Source organism: Myxocyprinus asiaticus, chromosome 26 (genome assembly GCF_019703515.2).
Source record: "Myxocyprinus asiaticus isolate MX2 ecotype Aquarium Trade chromosome 26, UBuf_Myxa_2, whole genome shotgun sequence".
NCBI classification, from domain to species: Eukaryota; Metazoa; Chordata; class Actinopteri; order Cypriniformes; family Catostomidae; genus Myxocyprinus; species Myxocyprinus asiaticus.
This window is the reverse complement of record NC_059369.1, coordinates 13,850,731-13,870,615: the sequence shown is the minus strand read 5'-3', so window position 1 is coordinate 13,870,615 and position 19,885 is coordinate 13,850,731. Positions and strand designations below refer to the sequence as shown.

General features: G+C 38.0%; 1 protein-coding gene across 4 annotated transcripts in view; it reads right to left on the bottom strand.

Moving 5' to 3' along the window:
* The window catches only part of LOC127416949 (xylosyl- and glucuronyltransferase LARGE2s), a 192,517-nt gene that overhangs the window by 59,737 nt on the left and 112,895 nt on the right, over window positions 1-19,885 (bottom strand). For 3 of the 4 annotated variants that reach the window (XM_051656574.1, XM_051656572.1, XM_051656575.1), the window contains exon 2: window positions 11,372-11,461. The gene's annotated coding sequence lies outside the window, so the exon portion shown is untranslated. Of the gene's footprint in view, window positions 1-9,323; window positions 9,339-11,371; window positions 11,462-19,885 lie in introns of those variants that run through there. The other variant, XM_051656577.1, reaches the window with a different exon arrangement.

The window sequence follows — 19,885 nt, the reverse complement described above, 5'->3', positions numbered from 1 at the left end:
CGTGCCGACTCTCGTCTCATCATCGCTCTAACCGTGAACCTGTGGGCGGGCCAAAGAGGTGATGATGAAGAAGTAGGCGTTGACCTGTTTATGCAGAGGCAGACTTGTGCTGATGTATTCATCTCTATTACGTAATACAGACGAGGAAGCAGAAAACGAGTCGTTTAGGAATATTGGTTTCAATAAAGCCTTTTTTTGGTCTAACGAATACATTTTGAGTTATGAAACTTACAATATGTTTTTATAGTACTATGGCCTCGTATATGTCAAAAGATCAAGGAAAATTTGTCAATTCATGACTTAAGTTTTCAGAGGAGCAAAGTTAAACATTTAGCAACTTCTACTGTCATTTAACATTCAAAATGTGTTCCCTTTCATTTTTTACAAGATTCGATAAGCATAACATATCCACCCTGTCATATAAAATAGACAGAAATAACAGTATTACATTTTTCTTTCTTCTTTTTATAGAAGTCATATTGTTGAGAATTATTATTTTTTTTTAAATCAACTTACCAAAATGTTAAAGTCACACTTTTCATAAAATGATTCAGATTTGACATTTAAGGTAGTGAGTTCTTGGTATTGTTTTGGTAACACATTTTTCTGACCTTCTCACGCCCCACCACTGAAGGGTTAAAGGTCACATGTAGCTAAGCCGCAGAGTGTTGAGCGTGTGAAAAATTTCAGCAGTGCATCCAACCGTTGGACTTATCCATTCAAGTATGTTCCTTAACTTCAAGCTACTCCAATCTTTTAGTAGTTCAACTGCATTCAAGGGACACATGAAAGTATTTTTCTTCACTTATTAGTTAGGCACACAGCAGGGTACCTTGCATATATCAGCTTCCCAATGCAATATATGACAGAGTATAGTTAAGAAAAGCATATTTAATTATAGCCTCAGCTCGCTCAATTGTAACTTTTATTTATTTGGCAAACGCTTTTATCCCAAGTGACTTGCAGTCAACATGCCGTAAAACACGAAACTGATTAAATGATTTACAGTATATAGCCACAAAATCAGAGACCCTCCCCTTGAAATTCGATCAGAAGATGCATGTTAATACCAGGTATAAACAGGGCCAACAGCAGGCTGGCAAAGAAATGAAAACCACTGGCATCTGAACTCACATTATGACAGTTGCTTTGAATGCTCTTGAAAGGTCTAAAGCGCTAAGACCACATGTCTAGTGCTTGAGCTCTGCAGGAAGCCTGCCGTGACCTTCCGAGAAATAATTCCAACCTCTTACAGGGAATATCTTTTGTTCTGGTACCTGATGGTGCAGTGGGAGATCAAATCATACTAACTAGGCTTCATAATGACAGTCGATACATCCATTTCCAAGCTGTTTAAAAAGTCTATTGTATAAGAATGAGTCTTCTGCCTCTAAGCTCAGAGGACTTTCTGGCTTGCCCTGAGTAGCCCTTAATCTATATTATTATGTTTTCATTTTCCACAAAGAAACACTGAAACGGTTTCTACATAACAACAGTTTTTGAACCTAGGAGTTTGCACAAGCAGCCTAGCCTTCAACTAACTTCAGTGTTTAAATTGAGGGGGGGCTGGGGTGATTGCGGCTCAGAAGCCTCAAGAGCTCGGAAACAATTCTAATAGTGTTAAAGCCAGCAGCACATTATGATCTTAACTGAGGGTGTCACAACAACTCAACACAACTCTCTATCTCGGATTCCCTGTCACGTGGAGCTTGCCGTAATAACAACAGGAGTACCTTAGCAATAGGTTGATTTAGGGTGTTTTCAGACCTGCAGCTTGCTTGTTTGTTCCAAAACAGGGGCTAAAATTGTTACAATGTTGCATTTTCTTCATGGTTCATTTCACTTTCACAAGGTTACATTTTAAAACGGACCAAAACAGTACAAATTTTCGTTGTGGTTATTTTTATCCATTATTGGTTGCTTCTGCATTATTTATGCATTGATAAGTACCTGTTCTCACAGTCACAAACTCTCTCTCCGTCCTGCACCCGCACACAAACACATGGAAAGAGTGAAGCCACATTTTTACCTGTGTCTGTTCTGCCATTATCTAAAAGACAGAAGTGATTGTGAAGATCGACCTATATAATGTAGCCTTCAAAAGGCCACATTCACGTTTTGATGATGAATTACAGAGACGAGCTGTATGGACAAGCCGCCGATTGTTTTGGTGCAGATCTGAGTGTGATTGCGGTATTAATATATGCCTATATTGAGAAAATATATGAGGTTCCAAAATAAATGCTCTAAATGAGCCAGGTGTGCGAACTTTACCTTGTGAAAGTGTGTGATTTTGTATTCATCCCTTCGAGGCTTGCCGTAGAACACTTATGTCATTATGCAGCTTCCAGTGAGAAAAGAAATTAGGTTCAATCAAACAGTCTGTTGTGGCTCCACTTTCTGATGTAATTTTAGTGTAGGAAAAAAGGCAGTAAAAACGCTTGGTGACAGAATCACTATAGATTACGATCAGCGTTTGTGGTAATATGCAGCTGAGTACGATGAAAACATTCAGATCAGCTTGACGTCTTGTCAGTTCTTTAGTAAAAGAAGTAGCTCATTGGTCACTTGATGGGAACACAAGACTCCACCTTGGCGACAGAGTGATTTTTGTAAACCATTTTGATGTGTTTTTTCAAAAAATATGAACATCTTATGCGCCATTGTCGTGTACGTTGTGAAACAGGCCTTACGTTCACGCTTTCCGTTGGACCAAGGTTTTGTTTCAGAACCCAGAATGTTTTTTGGATTACATCAAGTGACGACACAACACAGTACCAAAATTATTTATATTACAAAAGTAACAAAAAGCTCCTGAAATTAAACATTAAAATGTATTATTAATATTACCATGTTCTGTATAGGCCCAACAATATTCAACATTATTAACATGACATAGACAGTGTTGGGTATAATCTAAGTACAACTTAGTTAGTTACCGTAATATAATCTTTTTATTATTATTATTATTATTATTACTGTAACGCATTACATCTTAGATCCTTGTAATCAGAGTACATTACTAAGGTAACAGATTTCTAAAATAATATTATTCATGTAGAATAAATATAAAACATGAATAATGCTCATATATATGTATCTGTGTACATACTTAAAAGTAAACAGCTTAAAAGTTAAGTACTCGTAATACAGAGTAACAGTCTGGTTCCGGAAGTAAAAATCCCATAAAAAATTTCCATAGACAAATTGATTTTTAACGATAACTTATCGTTAATATTTCAAGACAGACCTACCTTGAGCTTCGAGGTTGTTCATCGATGGTATATGCTTCTGTTGAAGCCATCTGTCTGCATTATTTCAACTTCATTCTTTAAATAATGTGTTTGATAGCGGAATTCCTGGTAAACAATTACATTACCCTTGGTAAAGCAGAGAACGGTTCATCAATCAGAGAACCGCAGCCAAAGAAGCCTGCAAAATTTGCCCTGAGTGACCGCCCACTCCCATGACACACTGTAAAGGATGTAATCGAGTCGGTCTCCCTTTACCCTTAAACCTCGTATCAAATAGTACATATTGTAATATTTTGCAATAAATGTACAATATTTTGTTTCTACCCTTATAATCAACAACCTAAAATCAATAGTTTGATATATTCCCATCATTTTTTATTCAATTACATCATTCGCAATGCTTCATGGGATTATAGTTTGTACCCTCGTGAAAGATGGTAAGTACACAGCCTTGTTCCTTTGTCTTTCTGTCTGATTTTCAAATACTTTTTTGCCTCAAAACAAAGTTTGTGATGTTGTGATTCACCTCGGAGCTGGTTGGTTCGGTTCATGGCGTACAGCTCTATTATGGAGGATTTTATGGAAAGCCTATGCAAAAAATGATTGGGAAAAATACTTCCGGAACCCAGATGCTGAATAAGTGGGCGGGGCACTGTTGCGCTTTATTAATAATGTGATTACTTTTAAAATAATCAGCCAGTAAAATAATCTGATTACAATTTTTTTGAAAAAGTAATAAGTAATTTTTAGTGGATTACTACTTGCCCGATACTGGACGTTGGCTGAATAGAAAAACTAATTAAAAACATTTTTGTGTTCATAAACAACAGTAGAAGCGTGATTTACAGGCCAAAATGTTTTATCGATATTAGCCATATTACAAAGTGACGGGTGAATTTGCACAAAAATACCATCGAGTTTTATATTGCTATGCATCATATATACTTATGAGGTTATAGGATATGTTGTCTCCTGTCTTTTAAAAGTTAAAAAATTGATTTATTTTGCAAAATTAACTATACACAATTAAATGGATAGTTGCATTTTATTATTTGCACTTATCATTGCTTTTCCCTGCTGTCTGAAACAGAACAGAGATGCATATGCACAGCAAAATTTGACATTTTTGGTCTTTGGTTATATAACGGAGGGTCACTTTCGCAAACCCTTGCGTTTTTACTCTGTCCTTCCAACGAAACATTCCCATTGAAATCAATGGATTCGCAGCATTCTCCGACGTAGCATAAACTCTAGTGTGTAGGCGCACTTAGCGCACATCTATGGAGTATGGCTGCTGAGTGAACTCCTTTTTTGAAATGTGCTCACACTAGCTGACTGAAACATGTCTATCTCCCAGTTTTTATGCCAAATTCTAACCTTTCTCCACATAATAGCAGCAGGCACTCACTTCCCCCCCACAGTAAACACACCCACGTACAGCACAGTGGCACATGCATATCAATAACAAACACTGAGTTATTCTGTATCTGTGACATCATTTAACCTGCCTTCGCATTATTCATGAGCTTGCCTTCCACAAAAAAATAAGAATCAAATAAAAAGTGATAAGGAGCTGCCATGTCTCACACTATCATCTGTCTTTTACAAACAGCATGTCTAACTCCCTTTTCACCACTACACATCAATAGCACACACACTCCTACTCAGACACTGAAGGATTTTACTAGATCTCACCGGGAGCCAGTGAGTAGGAACACCAGACATAAAAGCTTTGTTGGATGCCATTTTGGCTTTGAGGATATATTCTTTAACAGTTAAGGTGAGATGTTTTCTAATGGAAAATAATATATATATATATATATATATATATATATATATATATATATATATATATATATATATATTTTTTTTTTCTATGAGACTAGGTTGGATATAACAGTACCAAGCAGCCAGGATGTGTTCACACCTGAGTCTTTGGGTACCCTCAGTAATTTATTTGTGAATTTCTACACTTTTAAACAGAAAGAAATTAATAATATTTTTGAAAATACTCAAAAGCAGATTTATTTATATTTACCTCGTTGTACTTTTGCGCTGCCACTTGCAATTTTTCACACTCAAATTTAAAAGGACACCATTCACACACACTGTGGACTAAATGCAAAAAATTGGTCTAATTTATTTTTTATTTTGTTTTGTATCAAATTTATAAGCATGTCATTCTGGTTCTGTTCACTCTATCTCACTTTAAAAAGTCTTATTTCATTCCACTAGATGGCAACACTAGAAAAAATAAATTCTCCATCACAATCTACAGATCTGAAATGTAGGTGCCGATATAACGCATTTTTAGACCTGACAGATGTGCTCGTCCATAGACTTTGTCTAATTTTCATTTCATGCACCACCCTCATTGTTTCATTTAATATCTCGACCTCTGAGTACACTAGAAGCTCAATCTAGGTGTCATTAGAAATCGGAGATCCTCATCTTTGCGATGACATATACATTTTTGGAAACGATGATTCATGATGATTTGTTTAACATACTTTTCTTGCTGGATGCATATTTTGTTCTAGACATCTAAGATACAACAGTAAGCTCACAGACAAGTAAAAAATGGCTCATTTTTTGGACAACTGCCTAAGGTAAAAGCAGATACAAAGTTTTTAGCTATTTGGGGCTTACCGCAGCAATTATCGGTGCATAAAAGGTGATGCATTTGATGACTTACAGAAATCATATTTCAGTTTGTAATTCTTTTGAAAATCTTTTGAACTGTGGAATTAGGGCAACAATATGAGAATGACAGCTTTCATTTGATATATGACTTGTCCATTTAAGTGCCATGTGAAAGACTTTTGTATTCCTATTAATATTTCTACCCCATAACCTCTAAGTGGCGCTAATTTGCAATGCAAATGTTTTCAGGCCTTATTTTGTTATTTTGTGTAACATAAATGCAAAATTGTATTCTCTGAAAAATTCAGATTCTAAGCTTTCAAATGATACCTCATATGATCTATGCATATGGGGATTTTAACATTTTAAATGTAATCTTTTCTTGCGATATAGCACAGTCTTTCCAAGGAGACACAGTGGGCATGGCTACAAAGACCTCTGTTCCACTCTCTTCTCTCCAACAAACTAAAGGCACTTGCATAAGCCTTTCTTTTTTAACTTATTTTGATTCGATCAGAGATGCATTTCAGGTCAGTGGTGTCTCGGCACTTCCATAAATTTAATCAAATTATGATGAAGGATGACTGCAGCAGCCTCGGCCAAACCTCAACGGGCCACTTCAGTTTTCAGAAGGTGGGGTTAACAGGGTGACAAAAGATTAGGAGATGTTTATGAGCTCTGCATCTGAGAAATGGCACTGTTATCTTTTTTCTTCTACTCCCTTCCTTTCGCCACTAAAAGGGGATGATTTTTTTTTTCGGTGGAAGAAAAAGTGGGAGTGTGTTGTACTAAAGTATGTACTCCAGGGCACTGAGAGCTTTCCATAAGGGGAGCATCAATCTGCCCTTTAAAACAAAGTGATCTCCAGTAGGCTCGTCTAAAGCAGCCAGTGCAATCTCTCATTCTGTCATAGACAGCTCTGTACCACACCAGCATGGCCCTGGGACACTCTTTACTGCTTCCATCTGCCACACTTATCCGACTTTTGCCGCTGAAGGCCTAAGCAATCCAATCGTTGTTGAAAGCGAGCACCATCAGGTATTAACACAGGGTGTACTGGCGGGAAGCTTGGATAAAAGTTCCTTTTAACAGAAAAAAATGACTATAAAACACACCAAAAGCAGCATTTCCTGTTCTGAACCCTTAGGGCTCTGAGTCTGAACATGATTTGTTTGGGGAAGCTATGGTCCATTTCCATGCACAGTAAGCTTCATGGGAGAGCAGGAGGGGCTGCTGACTCACAGGTGAATGTGAAAGTTTGTAGCAGGCCGAGGTTAAGCTGAAGGAACTTAACCTGCCTTTGTATACCAGGCATCCCTGCCCTCCTGAAAAGCCCAGAATATGGCTGGTGACCAGCATGTGTTGTATCGCTGGTCACTACATGCGTCCTCACTCCCTGCTAAAAAATCCAGCATTGCTGGTCACAAGCTTATGTTGTGTTTTGTGTGCTGGTCCCCCAGCATGGCATGCTGGTGACCTTACTTCTTATTTAGCTAAACCAACTTCACCTGAAAGACCATGCTGGTCAACCAACTTCACCAGCTGGGTTTTGCTGGTGAAAAGCATGGCTATGCTGGTCCACCAGCTAGACCAGCACCAACCAGCATTAACCAGCTTAGACCAGCATGGGGATTGCATGCTGGTTAGTCTGGATTGTTTAGCAGGGCTAGGCTGAAGTGTGTAATTTCTACAGCACTAGCACCACCAAAGAGAATTGCAAAAGTAAACATTGTTTTATTTCTGCTATTGATCAAACAAGCAGATGGTTTTGCCTCAAACTCAAGCCATCGGTCGAGTCAATGCTTCAGTGTCATGCAGTTGGGATGCTCAAACAATCATAGCAATAATTTATAGTGCAACAGAGACACAATGTACAAATGACTTATTAATATTTGTCTTGGCATATTCAACTGGGATAGGAGAAAGTATTTTTACAAATGTAAATAAATAAAGCAATACAGCTTTTAGTAGCTTAACCCATAGGAAAGGAAAATTACATATGAGATCTCTTGAGTCACTCAATTGTTTCTCCTAGACAACATGAGAACAAACAAAGTCTTCTGCATAGTTCTCCTGCATAGTTCTAAGACACCAATAATCTCACATGTCTCTCATCTAGAGTTTTAAAAGAGATTTGAACAATAGCTGGGTTTCCATCCATGTATTTTTATGCAAATTTTGGAATATCACATGAAAAATGCAGGATGGAAACACCAAGATCTGAACTGTTTCCAAGATGTGCATTTTTTTTATTCAGTAAGAAGACTTGCACTAATAATCTATGATGGAAGCACATTTACTAAATATATTCCTATAAAATGTATACAGGAATATGGATGTGCAACAGAAACATCATGTGACCTTGCCTCAACAAGCCATGTGAATACGTAATTCACTCAGAGAACATCATCAATATCATCTCAAGTGTTGCTCTGGTTATTCTGAAATGCCAGACACAAAGCCTGTCATCAAAGTCATTGTCTACTATTAGCCTACCTCCCAGAACTGTCTCGCTCACAAACATACAGTAAGTCATCTGACGCTGACGCTAGCAAACATGAAGTTCATCAGAGTGTTTTGTCTGTGAGCTCTAAACCACAAATAATTTATCACATTATATAAAAGAGCTGCAGTGGCTTCAACTTCCATTTTCATTTATATTTTGAGCAAATTTCCCCAGAAGTGTTGAGTTTGTTCTCTTTAACACAAGGGATGGAAACTGTGCTTTATTGTTTTTGCAATATTCTGATTGTCGTAGAAATTAAATTTGCAAACTGTGCTGAGGTTTGCCATACCAAAGTCTGCAATCAAAAGTCAGAAATTTCAATATGAACTTATTTCTCATCAAAGACTAATTTACAGGAGCGATGATTTCAATGTTGATTTTATAGCTTTATACTCTTTTTGACTTATTATATGTCAAAAACTGCCTCAATCTGTGCCTATTTTTTGGAACAGCAACCTTTTTTTTTTGCTGAAAAGCAATTTATCTCATGTGAAACTAGTTCCTTTCAGGAAATCTCACTGGTTCCCAGGGGAAAATTTAATTGCTCATTGGTTGCTCTTCCATCACCAACCTGGACCAGCATAGAAATTTGTGCTGGTGTAAGCTGCTTTGGGGTTGGAGAGCTCTGTCTCCCTCTCAGGAGCCCTTTATCCTCTCTTAGCCTCTCCAAAACAAAGGCCAGTCCGTGGGTTCTGGTCCATACAACCAACCTACACACAAGCAGATTCTCACAGCAACCTGCCTACACACACTCAAGCATCCATCAGGAGTCATGTTCCAGCACAAAGACAATCACTCATGCGTGTCATTTAAATACCAGTCGCATTTGAGAAATGGTCAGCCACTGCTTAATATCAGCACAAACTATTATCCACCCGAACAATCCCATATCCACATGCTGTAAGCGGATGTAACTTGACCTCCAATCAAGAAATCTTGAAAGCCGCTACAGCTCGACCGGAGACCTCATGGATCCTCTACAAAGCCTGAAGGCACACCCAAAAGACATTACCACTGATAAAACTGAATAACCCTTTACAATCAATATTTCATGAGCTCAGCTAATGCATCCTCTTAAATGTTCCAATTACGAATGCCAGACATTGTTTGTGGATATAAAGTATATAAGCATACATCTGTTCCCTTCAGATGCCAGAAACATACAATTTAAGTGAGTTGTTTAGGGCTTCAGCAATGCAGTGATTTGTTTCCCTGACAACCACTTAAGCAAGAAAGATTTTGAGGTTGATTCTGAGCAAATAAACAGCGGCTCTAGGTAACACTGCTGTACTGACATGGTACAGCTTGTTTCCTTAGTCATTTTTGGGGTGGGTGAGGTGGGGGTGTTAAGGCCCTTTCACATGACAAAAGTCGGGGCTTCAACATGACATTACTTTGAAGAAAAGAAAGAATCTCATGATAATATGCCTTCATAATATGTTGTGTCATACACAGGGTCGAAAACGATTACTCGGCAAGTGCCAAATGCAAGTAAAAATGAGCTTTGGCGAGTAAATAAAACGGAGCTACTCAAACGTTGACTGGTAACTTTAAAAGTATTTGCAACATTACATGTTTTAAGTCGAATTCTAGGAATGATAATCAGACCCTGTAAGTGGCATGCTCAGTTAAAATCAACTAAACAAAACATCTGTAACTACTCATGTGTCTTCTAAACAACTTTTACCTCGGTGGAAATAAGCATTATTATAGAAAATAGCAAATTTCACCATCTAGAATACCTAACCTTTTCTTCTCTAGAACTCCATGTGGCGACATATTAATATTATTACATTAAGCTATATCATAATTTTTGTAATAAAAAATAATGCTAAGTTGGTCATTCCGTGTCAACTCAAACAGAGGTCCCAGGCCCAAAATTTTGTTTTTGATCATTTTTGTACTGGTCAAAGATAAACAAAATTACGATGAAAACCTAAATATTAAATGCCATGGATAAATTTTAACTAAGTAATCCATTATTTTGTAGAGGGGACAATTTTCACCTATGATTTTGGACTATAACTACAGGTAAAAATAAATAAATAAATAATAATAATAATAATAATAAGCTTAGAAAGGCGGCAGGGTGATTATTATATTTTTATACAGAGATAGGCAGGTCTATTACTAAAATCATTTGACTTCAGCACCCTTTGTTGCATTATATGCCATTGGCATGAGTCCAAAAAGGGAAAAAACACTTTTTTTGTGTGTTGATTTTTCAAATGTTAGAGTGCCTATAACTCCAATACTTAATACTTAAGTACTGGAGTTATCTATAAGTATTAAATACATCTTAAAATCCTTTTAGATTATGGTTCAGAATAAACTTTCCTTTCATTCAGGAAATTACTTTTCCTTGTATCTTCATTTTTAAGGCTCTAGATTGTTGTGCTCCATCTAATGTGGCTCCAATAATTTGTTTTTTTAATCTAACCAATTTTCAATGGCCAAAAATCAAATGTGGGTCACACGGTATGAGGCTTTTTCTTAACCAACAAAACAAAGGTCTAAAGTACAAATCAATTTTAAACAAGAGATGTAGGTAACATTTTACAAGAAGTGTTAATTAACATTAACTAAGATTAATAAATGGGTAACATTTATTTTAATGTGTCCTTGTTACACATATTATATGTATTTACTATAGTAATAACAGTCAATTATGTGTAATTACAAACAACTAACCCTAAATAAATAAATGCTGAAAAATTATTGTTCACTGTTAGTTCATAATAACTAATGTTGTTAACTAAGGTTAACATATGTAACCTTATTGTAAAGTGTAAAAAAAAAAAAAAAACTACAATTAAGAATAAGTGACACATATGACCAGGGCACAACATGGCACAAAAGCTAGCTTTAGCTTGTTGCTCTGCTCCATAATACATTGGGGACACAAATCATGTGAAAGGACCTTTATATTTCTTCAAATTATAAAAATAAACTTATATTGATGACTCACCAGAATGTGTCCAGGAACTTCTAATGATGTGGAGAAAACGTTCCTGCTGAGCAATTAGTGAGAAAGCTTTACTCTCAACCTCTTCGGAATCTGTAACATATTAAAATAAACAGTGTAAGAGAATCATTTTCAGCACATGCAGTTTATTTAATGTTATTCAACTTGTTGGGATGTAAACTTAACAAGTAAGAACATTGACGTGTATTAATTGAGGTTGAATGGAGGAGAGGGATCATTCAAGTCTGACCGCGTGAACCGAGACCCGTGAGCTGCAACACAATGTGGTAATTGAGTAAACAAAATCTAGAGTCGATACAGCGGAGTCTGTGCTCTGTGGGAGTCATCGTTTCAGCACAAAACTCTGATTCACACGTTAGTTTGGCTGTATAATAAATGTTTTATCTTTCACTGTCTCTATCTACAGGTATGTAGATCATTGCTAACATATTGTTTTCTCCTACCCAAAACAAGAGCCCTGAACTGAGAATAGCAGAGATCTCAGAGCACATAGACAGTAGAAAGAGGAGGAAATGAATAACTCACTGAAAAATGAATGGGAGAATTCACAACACTCTAAATAGCTGCTGTAGGAATGGCAGTCCCGCCTTTTAGTTAAAAGGAACAATTGCCTTTTTGCATTGCATGTTTGTTTACTCTAAAACCTGTATGCATGTTAGCTGGACCAGCCTGATTTGAGCTATAAAAAAGAAGCAAAATTGATGATACTATCATTGTAAAATTTTGTTGGTGATTTCCAATTATTAAAACATTTTAGTTATTCCCTATTTGAGTAGATAGGAGCTGTACATGTCTATATCAACATATAAGTGGCCTTCAAGCCAGGGACATTATATCAAATCTGTACTTTGAATCCCTTATAAAAACAAACGGATCAATTCTGACAATGTGATTGTGAAGCCGTAAAAACACAAGTCCAACTGGTGAAACAAAAGGACCGTCCGCCTCAAAATTCCAGCCTGTCCCCTAATCACAGGACCTGGGGCCAGCAGTAGGGCCATGACAGGGGTCTCTGGACTGTGATGTCTGGAGGGACGGATGTGTGAAGCAGGCTGAGGGGTCTGCGGGGGGGCTTACAGTTATTCTAAGTCATCTTTGTCTGTTAATTGCTGTGCTAAAACCCAAGGGAAATGGTATCTCTCCACAGAGTGGGTAGGACAGGTAGTCTATTGCCCTGAAGAGATGACCAAAATGAGTGGGGTAATGTGAGAGAGAGAGGGAGAAGAAGGTTTATTATATACACACACAGTGGAGTTATGTGTGTTTTCACGTGTAGAGGTTTTGTATGTTGCCGTATGTACATACGATTGTTTGAAATTTTTTTGTGAATTTTACCCTCTGAAGTAAATGTTTTCTCTCACAACATTTTTATTATAGCTCTTGGATAAACAAGCAAACATAATCAAACCACAATGGCATACAGTCAGGTAAGGGTATTATGAAGGCAGATTTTTATTAAAAGGTTTACATGTGTTCTTAGGACAAAGATATTTTTTATAAAAGTCAGTTCAAGAAATGTTGTCCCATTTTTTCAGGGCAGGTTGTAATATGCTTTAAATGTCATAAACTTATACAATTTATCATTTACAATATGGCCATAACATTGTTTTGATATTTTTGTGTTACAGTTTCCATTATGTTGATTTTTGAACTTTGTATCAAAATTGTATTACTTTTTAAACTTTGCCGAAAACCCTATAATAGGCTGTTAAGTGCAGGTGTAGATTTAAAGACAGGTGTAGATTTTGTTTAGGTGGTTGTTGCAATTTTCACATAAAACCTGCACCACTGGTTTAATGGCAGGTCCCATTATGACAACTTACCCCATATACAGTAGTGTGGAATCTATTGGGGCAAAAAAAAAAAAAAAAAACTTTCAAGAAAGATATAATAATACATATATTACATACAGCATATAATACATATTTGATATAACATTATTTATTCTTATATATAGTATATATATATATATATATATATATATATATATATATATATATATATATATAGTATATACATACAGTATATATTTATGTGTGTGTGTGTATATATATATATATATATATATATATATATATATATATATATATATATATATAAGAACATACAGTATATAAGAAATACATATAAAAAAAAGGGGGAGGCAATTTCATGAAATGAATTGCTTTTCAGACCCTTTCCAGATATGCGTACAATGGACTGGTGGAGTCTGATCTCCAATCAAACAATGAATCAGTCATCGCTATCAACAATACAGTCAGTCATCCAATCAAATAACCTGATTCTGTTAGTGACCTGCCACTGCTGCTCCTACCCATCGAATAAATCTTCAGTCAATCAAAAAGTTGCCATGGCAAATTAAACTCAGGCAGCTGGGGAGAGGGCGCTTAATCTCATAATCAAACGGCACATCTGTGTGTGTGTGTGTGTGTGTGTGTGTGTGCGTGCTCTGGGCATGCAGCACTACTTCACATTATGCAGCTATGCCAGAGCACGTTCTCCATCTAAAGACACCTCACCGTTGAATACATTACAGAGGTAGAGGTCAGGCAAACAGACTCTAATCAGATAAACTGCCCTGCCTCAATGAAAGTGAGCTAACTAAATGGCCAAGAACTACAAGATTTCATTCCAACACCTTCAGAGCATTTGGTCTTGGTCCCTCACTCAGCATCAGAATGAGAATCAGAATGAGCTTTATTGCCAAGTATGCTTACACATACAAGGAATTTGTCTTGGTGACAGGAGCTTCCAGTGCACAAACAATACAACAACAAGACAGAGATAATTAAAAAAATTAAAATAAAAAGTGAATAGAAAATATAAGTATATATAGAAATACAAGACAAGAAAGACATCTGATTTGAAATTACTGTTCATTTAAAAAAGAACAATAAAATTCACAAGGTAAAACATCATATAATGTGTAGTTGTGGTGCTTTCAATATAGCAAAGGGTGAATATAATTTACAAATCACTCCTTTTAGTTTTTATTAGCATTTTTCATACTGTCCCATCTTTTTCGGAATTGGGGTTATATAAGTATGTACAAATACAAATCTGTTATATACAGATGTAAGGGAATGTAATGGCTGAAGAGGTTTGATGTGTTGGATAAATATAAACAGACTAAACTGTGTATTGCACATAATTATTGCTCAATGGGGCAGTTTTAACTGTTCATGAGATGGATAGCCTGAGGGAAAAAACTGTTCCTGTGCCTGATGGTTCTGGTGCTCAGTGCTCTGTAGCGGCGAACAGTTCAAAAAGGTAGTGGGCAGGGTGAGTGTGGTCCAGAGTAGGGTTGCAACGGTATGAGATTTTCATGGTACGATAACCGTCTCAGAAAATATCACGGTTTCATGGTATCACGGTATACGGTATTACACAATTGTTATTATCAGTTACAATGACCCTTAAAGGAGTAAAAACAGAAGTTTTTTTTTTTTTTTTTTTTTGGTTGAACAAACACTTTATTATAATTGAAACTTGAAACATTTTTTTTAATGGAAGTATGTGTAAAAAAAGTCTCCCTTTTGAAAATAAATAGAATAAATAAGAAAGCTAAAAGAATTATAATAATAAACTGAATTATAAACATAGTATGAATAATAGCATGTAAATATAACATGCTATATAAATAAAGCATGTTAGTTTACATGTTAGCATAGCATGTTAAATTAACTACTAAATGAAAAATAACATCAGCTGTGTGAGCTTTTAAAATAATGTCCTATGATTATTAACAATTTACATATAATGTAGGTGCACGACAGCGCAGCCTGCTCCTGTCTGTACCTTTAACTCAGTGGTTCTCAACTGGTTTTGCTTAAGAACCCAGATTTTACATTGGAAATCAAGTGGCGACCCACCATAGTAAAAACATAACCTGTATTTAATGTATCCTGGGTCACATTTCCTTTTATGTTGCATAGTTTTGTTCATGGTTTTCAAGTACAAGGACATGCATCAAGTGACATTATTTTTGTTGTTGACGTCAACAACAAAAGCGACAGGAAGTTTTCTCTCCGCCCTTTTAAAAATTGAAGAGCATATTTACTTATCTGAGCCCATTATTATCCCGTTTGTTTCCTAATTTCAAACATAATTCAAACAGAACATATATTACACAGGAGGAAAGGCTCCTCATTACCATGGTTAGGTCAATGTTGCTAGTCTTAAATAATAGTAATAATAATAACAAATTATAGTATTTATGAAAAAATAAATACTAGTTGAAACACCTTGAAACTTTAACTACAACTGCCACTCTTGATATAAAATGAGGTCTAATAGATTCTACCTTTAGATTATTTAATATGAAACTATAACATTTTGTCAAAATATAACAGTTACTTTTACTCATGTAAAATCGTGAAACAATTTTGTAAATGTGAAGATGTGTAATGAATTTTTGCATAGCATAGTGTTGCTCTTTTCCTCCTCAGTGCTGTTTGAGAGGTTCGACTTGACTTCTTCTGAAACGCTTTAAACTAGAAAAGTCTCACTAGAATTGAAATTGGTCACATCAGTTTTGAGGTCTACGTCTGCAATATGGAGGGATGCCCGGTTGTTGCACGCGCGCACCAGAGAGAAGAGTAGATCATGATTGCGAACTGGTTCCGTTACACTCGTGCGGAAGTGCAGATGCGAAGCCTTTAGCTGATTGTGAGATTATCATTAAATCTGCCTCGGCAGTCCTAAATAGGCTATCACTTGGGTGGCCGCCGAAATATCTTCAATGGGGGAACCCTGGCATTGTTCTTTCCCTGCTGTCCGCGACCCAGTCTGAATAGACCTGCGACCCACTTTTGGGTCGCGACCCACCAGTTGAGAAACACTGCTTTAACTCACACACACACTCACTTATGTCACACCCCCTCACCTCACTTCTCTCTGACATTTTCTCCACTGCTTGTGTGTGTGTGTGGCGCAAGTTGACTAGTCTGACAGGCTGTCGAGGAGGAAAGGAGATACGCACGCGCAGGTGAGATTCTCCGTCCGGTTGCATTTTTTTTCTCAATACCGAAGATAAGCAAATGTACATGGTATGAAAACCATCAATTTTCATACCGTGGTATACCATGAAACCGGTATACTGCTGCAACCCTTGTCCAGAGTGATTTTTCCAGCCCTTTTCCTCATCTGGAAGTGTACAGTTCTTGAAGGGAGGGCAGGGGGCAACTAATAATCCTCTTAGCAGTCCGAACTGTCCTTTGTAGTCTTCTGATGTCCAGTTCCGTAGCTGACTCAAACCAGACAGTTATTGAAGTGCAGAGGACAGACTCAATGACTGCTGAGTAGAACTGTATCAGCAGCGCCTGTGGCAGGTTGAACTTCCTCAGCTGGCAAAGTCAATGTGAGTCTCCCACTTCAGGTCCTGTGAGACAGTAGAGCCCAGGAACCTGAATGACTCCACTGCTGCCACAGTGCTGTTTAGAATGGTGAGCGGGGTCAGTGTTGGGGTATTTTGAGCGTGTTCAGCTTCAGGTAGTTTTGACTGCACCAGACAGCCAGCCGTTCAACCTCCCTTCTGTATACAGACTCATCGTCATCTAGGATGAGGCCGATGACAGTAGTGTCTTCTGCACACTTCAGGAGCTTGACAGAGGGGTCTTTGGCAGTGCAGTCATTGGTATACAGGGAGAAGAGTAGTGGGGAGAGCACACATCCCTGGGGGGCACCAGTGCTGATCGTACATGTGCTGGAATTGAATTACTGCCTGTCCATCAGAAAGCTGTTGATCCACTGACAGACAGAGGTGGGAACAGAGAGTTGGTGTAATTTAGTCCGGAGAATAGATGCGTGAACATGAACATGAAAGATGAAGAAACATTCACCCATGCATTCATTTCAACCAGATTAGACTAGTAAACTTCTGGCATGTATGCAGTGCAGCAGATCAGTGTCAGTTTTAAAACAATGGACCAATCTGATGAATCTTGGACATATTTACATTTGAACAAGCATAGGCCTATTGGGTGTTTATATTTGCAATAGCGGGGGATTTAGTAGACCTAAAAACATGCCTTTTGTTCAATTCTTTTGAACTCCGTCTTTAACACATGAACATGAGCCGCTCACAAGGCACAGCAGCCTATGAAGACACTAGACAACAAGGAGGCTTACTAGGATTTTCTACAACAGAGCTATAAAGTAATAAAAATGTGTGTATGAGTGTGTGTTTGTGTGAGGAAATTACAGTTCACCATATTTTGGGATGAACACGCCTCAATGTATCTCTGAATTAGCCCCTGCTATATACAGATGCACTAGGATGAAATTGCCCACAGAAAACAAGAAACAAAAAAGGACAAAGAATAAAAGATGTACGCTCTGGTGAATAATGCTAAACAACAAAAGACAGCCCTAGCCTTCATGTAGAACAATACCATCATTAGATAACGGGCTTTTCTCTTTTCAGGACCGACCCTTGGGTTAATGAACGTATCTGCACTGCTTTATGCACCATTACAAGGCTTTATCTTCCCGAGGCACTAATGCAATTCATGAAAAAACTCAAAGAAGAGCTGTGCCGAAATGGCAATCTACGGCACCACTGAAATGCTTGTCACGAAAAAATCCCGCAGGGCATAAAAATTGCAGAAAAGCATCTTTCCCTCAGGGTTAACCAAGGCCTTGCCCCATCTTGCCCTTAGATTATATACACTGTAAACCCCAATGCTCAATGTAATTAATTGAATTGAGTAGGGAAAAATTTAATCATTCAAGTTTGTTCAAATAAATATTAAGAACTTTCTCTTTAGAACCTTTTAAGTTACCTGAACTGTTTTATTGTTTTGAGTTTAATGAACTTATTTATTTATTTATTTATTGGTAAACTCAAATTGGGCAGGGGATCACAGCAAATTCACTGGTGTTAAAATCCCAGTGTTAAGGTATTTCAGAGTAAAGTGTTTAATTTTAGTGTTAGATCTAGTGAAATGAACACTATTGGGTGTAGTGTGGGTGAAAAATCACAGAGTTACAGGTATCCAACACCTGCCAGTGTTATTGTCAACATCCAGGCATTTGGGCAGTGCTGTGGCTAAGGGATTTTCCAGACGCCATTTTTTCCCTCACTTCACCGAGGGATGAGTAGCTGCAACTGGTGAGTAAATTTACTTAAAACTTTGCATTTTATAGATATTTTACATCAAGATGTGCTTATATCTGCATGTTAACTTAAATATTTCAGATACGGCGACAAATTTATGTTTAAAAGGGATTATTCGTTGTCATTCGCTAGCTAGAAGGCACCTGTGTCGCACTGATCTGAAGCTTTCCCTTGACCACTATGCATTACTTTCGGATATAAAAGTGCGTATTAAAGAGAACTTTATTGCCTGTAGGTGTATTAAAAAGCTATTCTTTGCATTTTTTTCAGTCATTAAGTCATTAAATATGGTGTATGTCCGGGCATGTCATGTCAAAAAATTTTCTGCGGGTGTCTGAAAAGCATCAATTTCACCAAGTTTGCACCGCATTTCTGTCTCATTTTTGAAAAATTTGAGTGCCCTGTAAGCAGTCATACGTCCCTTGACTCAGTACAACAGTGATATTTATTATTAAATATTGCCAACAGTCCCGAATATGAGATAATATAAAACTGGAACTCTTAATCCAATTAATCTGAGGTTTGTTTGTTTTTTGATGGAGCACGGCCGCCACCGAATCAGCTGATCAGCGGGAGATTGAGATAAGGGGCAGCTGCCCGAGGAAGACGCAGTTTGCCGTCAGAGAAACAATTTTGGGGTCGCCTTCGGGGAACCAGCACATGTGGAACACCTACCTCAGTACAGGGGCTCATTAGCGCACATACTGGGCCGGTAAGCGAGTTTCTCCGCAAACTCAACTGCCAGAGGGCTAAGGAGGAAAGTCATCCAGGGACCACAGTCTGTGAACACAACTGGGAGTCAAGAGTGCACGTCTTCATCTCAAGGGAGGGCAAAGGCGCTATGCGCAAGCGGTACACCCGGTCAGTCGTCCCAGAACTTAGCTGCTCGTGCCTGCCAATACACGGGACGAGACCGGCTCAACCCGGAGATTGTAGAAGCTCGCAATGGTGTTGGGTGTTGCCCAGCCCGCTGCTCTGCAGATGTCTGAGAAAGAGGCGCCACTGGCCAGGGCCCAGGAGGCCACCACACTCCTGGTGGAGTGGGCTCCTAACCCCGCAGGGGGTGGGACGTCCTGAGCCTGATATGCCATCATGATGGCGTCAATGACGCAGTGGGCGATCTCCTCTGTTTGGAGACAGCACTTCCTTTCAGCTGTCCACCAAAGCAAACAAAGAGCTGCTCAGAGCTTCTAAGGCTCTGCATGCGATCCAAATAGATGTGTAAAGCTCGCACCGGACACAGCAACGCCAAGGCTGGGTCTGCCTCCTCCTGGGGCAGAGCTTGCAGGTTCACCACCTGATCCCTAAAAGGAGTCGTGGGAACCTTGGGCACATAGCCCAGTCAGGGTCTCAGGATCACGTGAGAGTAACCTGGACCG